Source organism: Rhinolophus hipposideros (assembly GCF_964194185.1).
Source record: "Rhinolophus hipposideros genome assembly, chromosome: 26".
NCBI classification, from domain to species: domain Eukaryota; kingdom Metazoa; phylum Chordata; class Mammalia; order Chiroptera; family Rhinolophidae; genus Rhinolophus; species Rhinolophus hipposideros.
In genome coordinates, this window is record NC_138072.1 from 9,534,477 (window position 1) to 9,548,874 (window position 14,398).

Genomic DNA, 14,398 nt, shown 5'->3' on the forward strand with positions numbered 1-14,398 from the left:
AACCTGCATCGCCGTGCACAAGCGTCCCACTCCAGGACCGTAGCTAATGTACTGTGACAGATAGGAAAACAACCAGAGAACTCCGCAGCTTCGCGTCCCAATCTCTGGGAGGCCAAGTGCAAACGGAAGAACTAGCATGCCCTGGTGTCCAACCTTCTTTTGGAGAACGGCAATGACACGGTAGAATATCCAGAACCTGTGATCAGGCTCTGGTTCTGTGACTTTGTAGCTTTACACAATGCTGCAGAGCTATTAAGTGTGTGGGGCTCTGGGTTCAAATTCTGATTCTGCCATTTGTGGGCTGGATAACCTGAACTTCTACATCTGAGTTGTAGCTTCCTTAACAATAAAAATGGTCATCAGAACAGAGTCAAATGCTTAGGGTTGTTAAGAGAAATGAAACAAAACTAATCCATGTAAAAATGCACAGTACAGGGCATGGCCCATAGTAAGCATACACTAAATACTAGCTTTTATAATTGTGATAGATACCTGACCAGCATATCGTTGATATACCAGGCTAATTTCTTCAGGTCAGCATATGTATATATCACCATTTGTCTTTAGCTACTGAAGAGACTGTCCCCAATTTCTACAGGTTAAGCTGATGAATTTGGCAAGTCACAACAAATAAAAACTCATGCCTTGGCCATATCATCATAATTATCTGAATAACTAAGGACATAGTTACAAATGTGTCCTGAAAAGGAGAGCTTAACAAAATGTCCCTGCCGTGTACCACACAGTCTGCATTCTTTTCTGATAATCAGTTCTTACCTTCCCCTTGACACGGCTCACCTCTGAATAGAGTAAAAAAATCACAAGGAAGATACAACTAAAGAAAAATAATCTCACGTGCTGTCTTGCTATTTGTGAAACACGATGACGCTTACAGCCTTTCACAAATAGCATCCCACAGTAAGGTGTTCCACTCACATTAGAGAAATGCTGCACATAGATTCTGAAAACTGAACTCCTGGTTCAAATTGGCCTTTGTATCAATGAGTTCTTTTGTTAGTGGACAGGCAAATAAAGGAGGTAGCAGTCAGCATTCATCCTTTACTTCTTAGATTTCAAAGGAAAATGATCCATGGGGTTGGTTTTGATCTACAGTGAAATGTAATATTCTGTTCAGGAGTTGACATAAGTATCACTACATTGAGGGGGTCAGGTGGGGACAGAGGAGACCCTGCATATTTTTTGCTTGTTTCCTCGCTCATCAACTGGAAATGTGACAGTGTTAGTAGCGAACCTTCTATCCAGTGTATAAAAACCAAGCACTTAGGCATTTTTGAGTGATAATTCAATAGGATTAAATTACACTCATGTGTCAGCTCAACCCCACTAATGAGGTACATTTCAGTAAACTGTTGACAGAACTGTCTGGAAGGTTTCTTTAATTTACCAACATGTAACAACATGGGAAAAGCATTAGTCAACTAGATGAAGATGAATAAACAGTGAGGTCTAGGGATATTTTACATTAATACCTGACAAACTGAAAGGGTTTTTGTCACCTGCTCTATTTAGCCCAAGGCAGGCACAGAATAACTGGTATGTGTTAGTGTGATTGACTTACCAAAGCAATGAAAGAAATTATCTTGAAGAGGGCTGAGTAGAAAATATGTCACAGAAATTTCTTTTCCTTCCAGTTAACAGGAAGCGTGTTCCTTGCAAAGTGGTTGATGGTCGCAGTAAAGTTGAAAGAATGTTTCAGATCTTTGCAGATGGCTACACCAACACTGTCATTTTTCAAATTCTTTGAGTTCGACCTTTCGGATGAAAAAAAAAAATCTGTCCGTATATTTTTCTAGTCAGGTGTTGATTGGGAATAAAGTAAGATTATCCTTGCCCAACTGAATAATTTATTCCACGCCAAGAAAAGAAAGAAAATCTAGGGAACATGGAAGAGCGGTAAAAGGAAGACAAGGGAATATGCTTATTAAGACATCAAATACTTATTCAGAATCATTTCTAGCTAAGATTGTGCTGCCCAATAAGAAGAGGGCCATGCAATCATTTGCATCCTTTGAAAAATATGTTCAACTAACAATGTTCCTCCAGTGTCTGGCAGGCAATATGGCTGAGGAGAGAAAGCAGATTAACTCTACCTAAATGAATGAACATGATAACCATTAGGGGGCGCTACAGATTCCAAAATAGATACCATTGGGATTCCAAGATCTACTTGTTTCAATAGTTATTCTCTGTACCTAATCATTCTAAAAAATTTAATTTATAGATGTATCCTCAAGAGAAGGCGTTCCACAAAAGGAAGGTGGGAACAAGGATGGAAATACCATCTTACCGCATCTATTGGCCAGAAATTCCCCTAAACAACTGAACATTTCAGAAGAATTAGGAGAAAAAAAGAATTAACACAGTACAGTAGTGACAACTTTAACTCTTGAGTATCAAACGTATTAGAGGGGATTGTTGAGTTAGTTAATCCAAATTATCAGCTAATCCATAAACCATACCTATTTAGCTTTAAAAGCAGAGTAAGCTTTACAGGGTTTCTTTGTAGCAAGTTACCTTTGTCATTTCATCTTGATATCGCTGTCATTCTAGTGATTTTGCATTTCCAGAATACACAGTGATTTGGTGGAGGCCCCTGGGAGACAGGCTAGGAGGGAGATGGCAGGAAAACTTAGAAAGAAACTGAACTTTAACAGCTCAAGGTAGGTTACCTGAGTGGTAGGTAACAAAGGAGAGAAAACCACTCTGTGATATTGTCAACACATACATATATAAAGTTTGAAGCTCAACCCTGGAGAAAGAGAGAGGTTTTTCCAATAGAAAAGCTCTGGGAGGTCTGACAACAGTGACAAGGTGTTTCCCTAACAAAATCAGAATTAATAGTGAAGTTTTTGGGGAGAGTCGAAAGTTATATGTGGATTTTCGACTGCGTGGGAAGTTGGCAACCCCCCCCCAAGTTGTTCAAGGGTCACTTATATTACAGAAAGTCCAACTGATTCCAGAGCTGAGAGGTGTGGCCTCGATGCCAACAAGACTTCTTTTACTGGCCTCAGATTCTATCTCTGACTCTTAATCTGACTTCCAGTCGCAATAACGATCATAAGACAATAATTACTAAAATTTGCCCATGCTCTTTTATTCACACACAAAAAAATCTTTCATCACCTCTTTGCTCCTGTGAGGTAAGGACGGTCAGTATTTTTATAACACTTGATATACAAAGAAGCTGACTTCAGCAACTGCCCACTCAGGGCACAAAAGCGGCCAACGAAGACACAAGCTCAGGTCCCCTAAGTACTTTATTCACTGTGCTCAACTATCCCCAAATGTCAATTACTGGAACATCTGGTGGAAAAGTTGCAGACTCTGAGGAGCGCTGGTACTATAGCAGTGGGAATCAAATATCCCAGGGGACATTTGATCTGAGTAGTCCTCGTAGAGAATCCTAGAGGAAGGATTCCGACTTTCCACAGTCAGATGGGGTCTCAGGGAGACAAGTAGCTTTAGTCTATCTTTCCTTTACTTTTTCCCAACCGTGTAAAAAATGGTGGCAGAGGGGGTTTGCAAAGTAGTGGAGGCCAACCTTTCTTTTTGAGTTTTTTCACATTACAAAACAATACACAAATAACAATAAAAGCAAACTAGCTTTAAGAATTAAAGAATTCACACCTATAATATATCTTACTAGAAGGTCTCACCTGAAAATACTCACCTGAACAGTAGTATTTTTCTCACCCAACAATGTGTGTAAGAGTCGCTGCTAAATCTTGGGTATTACCTACTTAGAAAGTAGTTCTAAACAGTGTGAGATCGAAAGGGTTGTCTGTCTATTACTCTGACCAACTCAACTGGCAAGTAATAATTTGATGTACATAGTTTGAAAATTAAAACTAAACCACTGAATTTTGTCCTAGGATTGACTCAACGATCCAATCAATTATTTTGGAAAGTTTCAATATTAATAGTTGATAATAGCTCAGACTTTGTGGCTGCTTACTCTGAAATTTCCAAGCATTATGTAATGTTATACCCTCATGATTCTACAGATGTCAGTGCTGTTATTAGTCACAAAGAGAAGATGAAAAAAGCAGACTGAGAGCCTAGGTAATTTGCCCACATTGCACAGCTAGTAATCAGTAGAGCCGCTATCTGAATGCAGGTCTGTAATATTCCAGACTCTTCTCTATACTGGCTTAACTATATCTTAGTTTCATCCTGTTTCTCAATTGACTTCCTAATGCTCTGTTATATTAATAATTCTGGTTATCTAACCCAAGGATAGCTGGATTTGGACAGATGGAATGAAGTTGAGCCAACTGGGAGCAAAATAGAATCCATATTAATAGGAAAGCCCACTTTCTTATCAATGAGAAAAGTTGGTGCCAAGTTGAGTAACCTGTACCCGGCCAGGAATAGAACCAAAGTGGTTCTTTTCAAATAAGAAATTCGTCTTCCACATAAACTTGAATTTGGATACAAAGATGTATTATAAAGATTTTAATATTGTGTGTGACAGGAAAACAAAGAAATTTAGATGGAACCAAAGGAATAAATAAATTATAGCAAATACATGCAATAAAGTACTGTGTGACCATTAAAAATTAAATACATTAATGCATGCTAATATAGTTCAATGGCCAAGACATGGTAAGTGAAAAATCAAGGTGCTGACTAGCATATCTATCACATTACCAACTGTATCTTAAAAGATAGACATACAAATTTATACAAAATAGAATATCATTAGAAAGATCTATAAAATACTGGTGTCAATTGTCTCTGGAGAAGATAACTGAATCAGAGAAAAGAGAAAGACCACTTTAATTGTGTAATTTTCTATTGATCTAATTATTTTTATCATGTGCATGCATTACTTAAAACATTTTAACATTGATAAAACATAATAGGTGCTCAGTTAATGTTTGTTGATTTGAACAATAGAACACATGGGTCATTCTAATCCAGAAGCACTGGACTTGGGAACAAATATAAATTTTAAATTTGGCTCTGTCATAGACTAGCAGAACAGGGTTTCTTTATGTAAATACTTAATCTTTCAGTCACAATTTCATTTATGGGAAATTGGTATAACAGTATCTTGCCTACCTCTCACAGGTTCATGAGGATTAGATTAGATTATCTACAGCAAAGCATCCTCTAAAGTGTAAAATTGCAAGGAATTGTCATTGCCATTGTTTATTGATGAGGCAGGCTCTGGTTCAGGCTTATCATGCAGAGTTTGACTTGCTACATTAAGCAGATGAACTAAATATTTTCCAAATATCCACTTCACTTAGTATCATAGTCCTATTGTTTTGCAACTAGATGTGAAAATGCCATTTTCCTCTAAGAAAGGGGACAATGTTTGTTTGTTTGGAGAAACACTTGGGTGATTCTTTGGAGCAGAAGGTAAACCTGAGAGTGGCCTTGGTGAGATAGAGAGACATGATCTCGTCCCTTTGAAAATGGAGGTGAAGAGGAGAGACGAAAGGAAGAAGACTGAGATCGGCAAAAGATCAGGGGCTCAGCCATGGGCACCCACCACACCACCCGCCATTAAAACCACAAAATGGCGGAGGTGAGTCAAGGTAAAAAGGCTGAGAACAGCACTGTTAGGGTCTCTTGTGACAAAAGGAGAATAAAAGTGAGCCTGCGAGAGAGATGCACAAGAACATAAAAACTCAGGTCTTCTCAGGAATAAAAGGAAGAGTCTTGGACCATCACGTACCTGGGTTGAGATCTGGGCCAGGTTTTCCTTAGAAGTCTAAGGGGCAGGGGCCTCAGCTGACTTCAGGGCGACATACTATTCCCCCAAATAGGTAGTTAGCCATTGCAGTTCAATATGCGTCTCCAAGACAAGCAGCCCAGTGAACCGATTATCCACAATCAGTAGGAGCATTTTTAGGTGAACTGCAAATTGCTTTCCTTGGTACTTGACCCTTCCAAACCATAATAATAATTGCTACTGCATGGCAAGCTGGGCTTATCAACAACTCAGGGGTTCGTGCCCTCAGGAAGGCTCCCAAGTCTTAGGGACTGCATACTTCTGATCGTGACACATGACTAGTTTACCTCGTAATCAGTGCACAGTAGTAGGGTTTTTTTTTTTATATCCCCAAAGCAGAAAATGTCATGCCTCTCACCTCAAAAAAATAAAATAAAATAAAATTCTCAGTTTCTATATATTACTGGTAAGAAATGAGATCAGTGCAATTTTCATCACATGAGCAGTAAATCAAATATCAAATCTAAAACAATGAACTACAAAGAGCCTCCTCAAAGCCACTTATATTGATAAATTCGTAATGTATTATTAAATTATTCGCATCGTTTTTTTCCTTCAGACTATAATGATATACCGTACACAGCTCCGATAATTTACTTAGGCTGAGTCCATTCATTTAATTATGCTGCTAAACTTGGTAGGCCAATTGGTCATCATGAGAGTTTCCAGGCAAGCTAATCACAAATATATAGAATATGTCCCTTATTGTCCCCAGCGGCTAAGTGCTAAAATGCTATTTAGTGCTCGGAAGGTTAATGTCCTGCTTATGTAAATTGTCCAATTTAACATTCAGCAGCAGTGTCATAAATTCTAGCTCCAGGATTTCATTAAACGTATGTTCAAACTAGTTGACCTTAAAGGTTAACAAGCACAAGTTAAGCAGGACAATTATTTAACTCACTTCTTATCAAGAGACGGGAGCGGACTTGCCATTTAATAGCTCTGCACACTTCACAATTAGAATTCTTATAAGGTCTCTGATAAAACTGCAGGTCATGAATTTTCATAAGGATGTCAGATAATAACTATTTATCTGAACTTGTTTTTCTTTCTTATAAACTTAAACTTTGATCTTAACATTCAATTAGAGATGACTCCACAGAGAAGGGCTAGGTGACTCCAGGAGCTCCAGTTCTCTTTCCTTTGGGTCTGCATGAGGATTTAAAACATTGCAGCTGCATTGTCACTGATGGAAATTAATGTAAATAAGTCACTGTTAAGTGGCCAGAGCTCAAATGAGTCATTTGGCCCAACACTGAGCTACAATATTGCTTGTTGTTTTGGGACGTTAGACCAAACATTTGATTCTTTTCTTAAAAGACCCCAAATGCCCATTAACCTACTGGAGTAAATGCGTTCTCCTTTGCATTTATATTATTATGGGTTTTAATATGCTATAAAAGAAAGGTAGATTATTCAAAGCATCCTTTTTCTAGCCAGCCTGTTCTCCCTCCTGGCTCTCCTTAGGCTCTGGGGGTGACTGCCACAGCCCCGCTACCTAACGCTGGGGTGATATATGGAGAGAAGTCCATGGGTGACATTTCCACGCATTTCTCACTGGCAGGAGCAGGCAGTGGCTTTGGGGATACATGAAATCAGTACCCACACACCAGCAGTCTCAACAGTTGACAGCCACTGTACACCAGGAAAAGCGCGGGAAACATTCTCTCCCTGCAGGTTCAGACTGCATGCAATTTGGAAGAAAAATCAGCAAATAAGAGCAAACAGGTTTTTATTAATAAATCATGAGCTGGACTTCTGTTAGGAGCTGAAATGGAGCAAAATATGGCAAAATTATCCATAGGTACATTTATTGAGTGTATAATAAGTCACTTTTAAAATTTGGTAATGTTCATTAAAAGTAATTAAATGTAATGATAGAAAAGAGATAGCTAGATAGCTAGATAGATAGATGATATAGATGATAGATGGATAGAAGATGATAGATAGACAGATAGACAGACAGACAGACAGACAGACAGACAGACAGACAGATAGATAGATAGAAATACCTATCCTTGATCCAGTCCCTCATTCTGCACTCCTTATTTCCCTAGAGGTTACTGGATTGTCAGGAATTGTTTAAAGAAATAACATAAGACATATTTTCCAGCCTGAAAAGAACGTGACAGTGTTTTATACCCTCCTGTGTTGCTCTTCATCCAAACTTCATCTTTCAAATATTGGCTTCAAATCCTCCCTGAAAGGGGACATAAATAAAGCAAAATGGCTAATGGACTAAAAACACTTATGATCAGGTTTTCATAACTAACATTATTGATAGCTTCTCTCGCACATGCACTCACACAGTGCAATATCCATTTGTAAAGTAAGATTTAGAGCCCTATTTGCAATAAAAAGGCTAGCACATGCAAATAAAGAATGCAAAAGTGAGGCCAAGGATGGCATTCCCCTAGAGAGGGAGAAACAAGCTCCTCGGGAAGGCTGACCAAAGCACAGGGGGACACAGAACACTTTCAGATTTCAGATGTGGCTTTGCTTTTCAGCATGTCCCGGAATGGCTTTAAGGGACAGAGTTGTTAAGTCCTTACCTTAGAAAGGACCACTCCTTTCTACTGAATGGCACTAGTATTTGAGCTTGTTCATGCAGATAGGTTTGTATGTCTGTCCATTGAAACACTCAGGAGACTGTCATGCAGAAAATGTGACATGAGACCAGGAGGCTGGCAAGATGGGAATATTTTCATGGGATCTGGTGTTTCCCATGTCAATTGTAATGTGGTTTTCCTGGTTTCCTTTTTCCTCCTTAAGATCTCTATTTTAGCAAAGACGGCTGAAGGAAAGCGTTTTCAATGCCTAGAAATGTATTTTGTGCTTAAGAAAAGTTCTTATAAATGACTCTCTTTAACAATATTTTAGCTGCAATAACAAGGAAAAGATGCTAACAATGCTGGAAGTATTGTATCTGCTTCTTGCTATTTTGATTGAGTTTTCGGAGCATAATTTTCTTAAATTTTTGTTCCTATTATTCCCATGTCAGCAGAGAAAAACATTTTCTTCAAAATGTGAACTTTATTATTCCATAAAAATAAAGTTCACATCACGCTGTAAACTATAAATTATGGCTTTATTACATTAAATCACTTAGAAAAAGCATATGATTTGTGGGATTGGTATAGTTACTCATGTTTACAGCTTCTATTACCATAGGATCCCTCCTTGAATTGTATCAAAAATATGAAAACACTGGAATCACAGTAACTGTCCCATTGGGACTATATTAATTGTAGAGATTGTTACCTCTACACTGCCCAAAGGCTCCTTGGGGAACAAATTCACTGGGATGGAGAACCACTGGGCCATTATATCATGCAGGGCCTGGCAAACCACGTACAGGAAGGAAGTATAGGAGATCCTAATTGCATTGTGAAAAAGTCTCCCTATCTGCTGAGTAGATAGAGACCCATGGGGACTAAGGGGAGGCCTCTGCAAAAAGTCCACTGGAAGAATATGGAGGTTTGGACCAACATGGTGGCAATAGGATGGAAAGAAGCTGATACATTCAAGAGTGAAATGAAATATAAGTAGTATCAGTATCTTGCCATGTGTCTTTTTTATGACCATTTTCACTGTTCTACCACCCCTCTCCCCTCCAAGGCCTGGGGCAGAACCAGCAGAGCAGGGCTTCCTGTTATTACTTATCTGATTTCAATTGGTCACATTCTTTCTCAGATTCAGGTGCTTTCTTTTCTTGTTACTCTGAGTTTATCATTGTAATTTCTAACTGAGCACTTTGTATTATTAAGGTTGACCTTGGAACTGTCTGAGATATGAAGGACAATTGTTTTCATTTCCTCTGGCAGTGACACTCGGGCCACACATGCCCCCTTTGATGACCTACCTGTTTTTCCTGGAGGCAGGATTACTAGAAGCCTGTCAAAGCGGCTCCCATCCTTCCATCCTTCCACTGATTTCCATTTTACAAGGAAAACTCGGGGAGAAATCCCAAATTTAAAGGGAAAATGTCATGGATGAGTCTGATCATCTGCTGACGTTAACGGAATGGTCTTCAGGTTATTTCACAGAAAAATCAACAGTAGTTAGAATGTATTTATTACCATATTTGGTGGATTTCAGTAATGATCTCATTATGACCACCCTCACACTATATATGCCCTTCCTTTTCCATTAGTAAAAGAAGGAGTAAATGGTCAGAGTTTCCCTGAAGCCTCTATTCACTAATTAAGGAGACCCTCTATTTGGTGAGGCTGAGCATATTTGGGCCATTACCAAATCCTACTACAAAATAAAAAATACAGTTGCATTCTCGTTGGCTTTCCTGGAAGTGAGACACAGATCATCAATGGCTGTTCAAAATGGATATCACTGGTGGGTTGTGTAAGTGTGAAATCCCAACGCCAGGGACTTTACTAATATCCCTCATATTAAAGAACCAAAATGGACGGGCAGCCATTTGGGACCTGCTTCTTGTCCAAAGCCATTCTAAATATCTATTCTCACAGTTATGAACATTTAATGGCAAGCTCAGGAATATTGACATTGAAAACTAATTTCTTCAGTAAAGACACCAAGGTTTTCTTAAAGGCAACAATGTTCCAGGAACAATTTAATATGAACCCTTCAAAAAACATCTGTGGGTATATACTCGTATGCATGGAAACAAAGTCAGTGGTACCCATTTCCACCCAGGGCTATATGTACTTACCTGGTTTAGTGCCTCCAAATCTGGCCTCAAGTTCCTGAGAGAATCAGATGTTTCATGGAGACATCTTTTTGGAGGTAAAGCTAGCTACCAAATTCTACTGCAAATCCTAACATTTTTTCATCCCTTGCTCTTTTCTCCTGGACAATGGTAAGGCCCTAATGCAATGTATTTGATGATGTCAAAGCCAAATGTTGTCCAGTTTCTGTCTTAAGGAAATTAAATTTCATGCTTACGACTTTCACATGAACGCGTTCATTTGAAATGATAAAACAAACAAAGCTTGAAAGGAAATTAGAAAAGCAATGTGCTGTAGTTTATTTTGAAAGTATTTGCTGTCGTAATGGCCATATTTTCATTTGCTGTGATGATGGCTATCATTAGGCTTGATCGAAAGTTCTCTCTATCCATACTACAGCCACTCCCCAAGGTAGTGGAGTCCAAGAAACTGGAAAGTCAGTATTTCAATAGATTGGGTTCTCACTGTCACAATGAGAAGGAAGTGACAGTTCCTTGTATCCAACTGGGGATGCACTTTCTACTAACAGAAACAAGAATCTGAAACTCTGGAAGGATCAACATAGCCCACTTTGCTCTTCTGTTTTCCTGATCATTCAGAAATCCTGGGCAAATCTTGTCATTGCTGATTAATACTGCCTAAGAGACAATTAACTCCCATCGTGAGGTGAGTTTTTAATGGGAAGGTTTTATGCAAGGCGGAATATGTCTCCTTGATGCATGATACTTCCCGTCTCACTAATGCAGGCTCTGAGACCAGGAGTCCATGAGTCATTTGTTCAAATGAAATAAAGCCTATTAGTCTTGCCAGTATTCACCTGCTCCGTTGTTTAACACCAACCAGATGATGTAATCTGTCCCTTTCTTGTTTACAGCCATGTTTCTAAAGAGGCAATCAAACATTGCCTCAGTCTGGGTAGGAATAATGAGGCCACTGCCTGCGTCTTAATTACACCCCAAGCAGGAGTTCAGTGTTAGAGGAAAGGAAAGAGAAAGAGGGAAACTATCCTTTTTTAAAAAGACGTTTCAAAGGATTCAGAAACACGGGTCTTTAAAAATAAAGATTATAAGACTCAGAAACAACCATAGGAACACACAGAGTCTGGAATGTTTCTTTAAGAGAGCAAAATTACCTGGTCTGGGAGAAAACGGAGTTCTAGCTACTTGCTCCTTAATGAATTTCAAAAGGTGACACACATGAAAGATTATTACTAGTAATTTCTTGTCCTAGAGGTCAATATCCAGAGAAGACACAGAAGCCATACACTCACAGTTCTGTGAGTCCTCTTTTCCAGGAAGGAAGGTTTTCAACTTTGCTGTGTTCAGAGAGCCTTTCTACACAGAATTTATGTTCATCTTTATATTCTCTCCACCCTGATACTACCTAAAAAAAATTAAAAATCGCAGCGCTCAGAACAAACCAAACACATGATGAATTTTAGATTACTGCTATTGAATATCTTTGCGGAGGCCTGCATTTTAGTCCTGGATAATGGATTTCAGAGGAAGGGTTTGGGGAAACAAAGTGCATGTGGAAATGTATTCCATAAAACCGTAGAAATGTACGCTGAAAAGATTGTTCAAGTGTTTTTAGGCCAGCCCCCTCATTTTTAAACATGAGGAAATTAAACACCTTTACTTTCTTCAAGGGAAAGCCACTTGACCACGGTCTCCTCGTGTATCCAGAGCAATGATTTGGGGATGCAAGGAACAGAAAGTTTGACTTATTACAAACTGACCTCAACAATGACTCAATTTATCTTATTAAGAGGAAGGACAGATATAAGGTGGGAGTATTCGTTTTCTAGGTCTGCCTTCACAACACACCACAGACTGGGCTGCTGAGACAATGGCTGCAAGTCATCAACGAGCTTGGTTTCTCCTGAGGCCTCTCTCTTTGGCTTACAGATGGTCAACTTCTCCTGTGTCCTCACATAGCCTTTTCTCTGTGTGCTTCCCCTTTGTTCCTGTCCTCTTAAGGACACCAGTCCTATTGGATGGAGGCCCACCCCTCTGCCCTCCGTTAACTTTAGTTATTTCTTTAAAGGCCCCATCTGCAAATAGAATCATGTTGGCGGTTAGGGCTTTCATATGTGAACTTTGGGGAACAATTTCGGTCTGTGACAGTGGGTTTTCGCCTCAGCTGATGTAGCCGCTCAATGATATCGTTAAAGGTCCAGGTTCTTTCCACTGTGCAGTGTACTCTCTGTGTTGGTTTTGACCTCAGGTGACAAGAAGGTAACTGCAGCAGTTTCAGATTTCACCTTCAGACACCGATGTCGTCCAGGGGAAAAGGAGAGATCATCCTTACCCGTGGTTCTACCCTTGGAGTCAGGAAACTGTCCGTTTGGCTTCCTGTCATGTCCTATTGGGTCCCATTTCTCTTCCTGAGCCAGTCAGTAGCAAAGATCATGGGCTAACCCTTAAACCAATCGGGCTCAGCCCTGGAAATTGGCTAGCGGGGTGGGATCCACTTCTTGTGAGGCACACAGCTGTGAAGGGGAGGAGTTAACCAGAGAAAACTAAAGGAATGAAAGGAGGAATGGATGTTGGGTAGACATCCTACTTTTCGTATCTTGTAAGAATGCAAATAGGGCTAGAAAGCAGCTTTCTTCATATTCATCTCAATATTCTTTTCCTATCAAACTACGTACCTTTCTTTATCATGTGAGAATGGTGTCTGTTTCTTCTGGGAACTACCTCATTTTCACCAGATAAAAGAATATTGTGTTATGTTTTGCTGATTAGGCATTTAAGATATGCTAATGCTCTGAGGCTTTCTGGTCTTGGAGAGTGTCTCACAAGCACACTCTGATCAGCACTCCCTTAAATTCTTGAGGGACCTTCTTTGCAGATCTCCTGAGTTTTCCCTCCTCGCTGGTACTCGGCCCTGCTGTCTCCTGTTGGTCTCCCCTGACTCTCAGCTACATCTTTTCAACTCGGAAAGTGTTTCAGGAATAGCTTACATTATTCCCTCCCTGTGCCTTAGTCTGGAAACTTTCTCAAAGCAGTATCTGGGGTAAGTGTGGGGGTCACCTAGTTTCTTTCCCATCTCTTAATGGTCATGAGACATCATTATCTAATGTCCAGTTCTTGAAAACTGTTGCTCTTTTTATTTTGTCTATTTTTTTTTTTGGTTGTTTCTGATGTAAGGATAAATGGCAGTCATATGAAATCTTTATGTAATCATCTTAAACCCAATTTTCCACATTCTATTTGCATTTAAATTTTGGTCATCTTAGATATATAGTTTTTATATGATTAGATGTATTGTTTCTTTTTTTAGAAATTACCTCCATTGATTTTAAATTTGGAAAGTTGTTCCTACAATCCCAATAAATTAGATATTCACTTATTTTTCTGTTATGTTTTGTTTTATTTCCCTTACATTTTGTTTCATAATTTAGTTCTGGAATTGATGTTAGGATAAGATGTGAGCCTCCCATTTCTTTTTCTCCCTAAGTTGTTAATTTTACTAAAATAAGTTTTGCATAATATACCCCTTCTCTCTTTTACTCATGAAATTTCCTACATAATATTTTAGATTTTTACATATTCTAAAATTTGTTTCACCTCCACTTATTTTTTGTTTTGAGCTGTACATTTTAATTATTGCAGCTTTAGAGCATATTCTAGTATCTGAACAGGTAAGCTTTGCCTCAAGTCTCCTCTGTTAAAAAAAATATTATTCTCATTTACTTATTTTGAACTTTAGAATTATTTTATTAGACTTCGCTCTTTGCTACCCTCCTCCCGAGATTAATTCCAATAGGATTTTGGTTGGAATAAATAAATATCTCTAGAATATTTGATCTCAGAAATATGGTACATCATTTCATTTTCAAAAAGTTTTTCTTTACGTCTCTCATGAAAGTGACAAATCAATTAAACGTTTGTTATTTCTTTTCCTTTGAGACCATAGTAGAATTTGA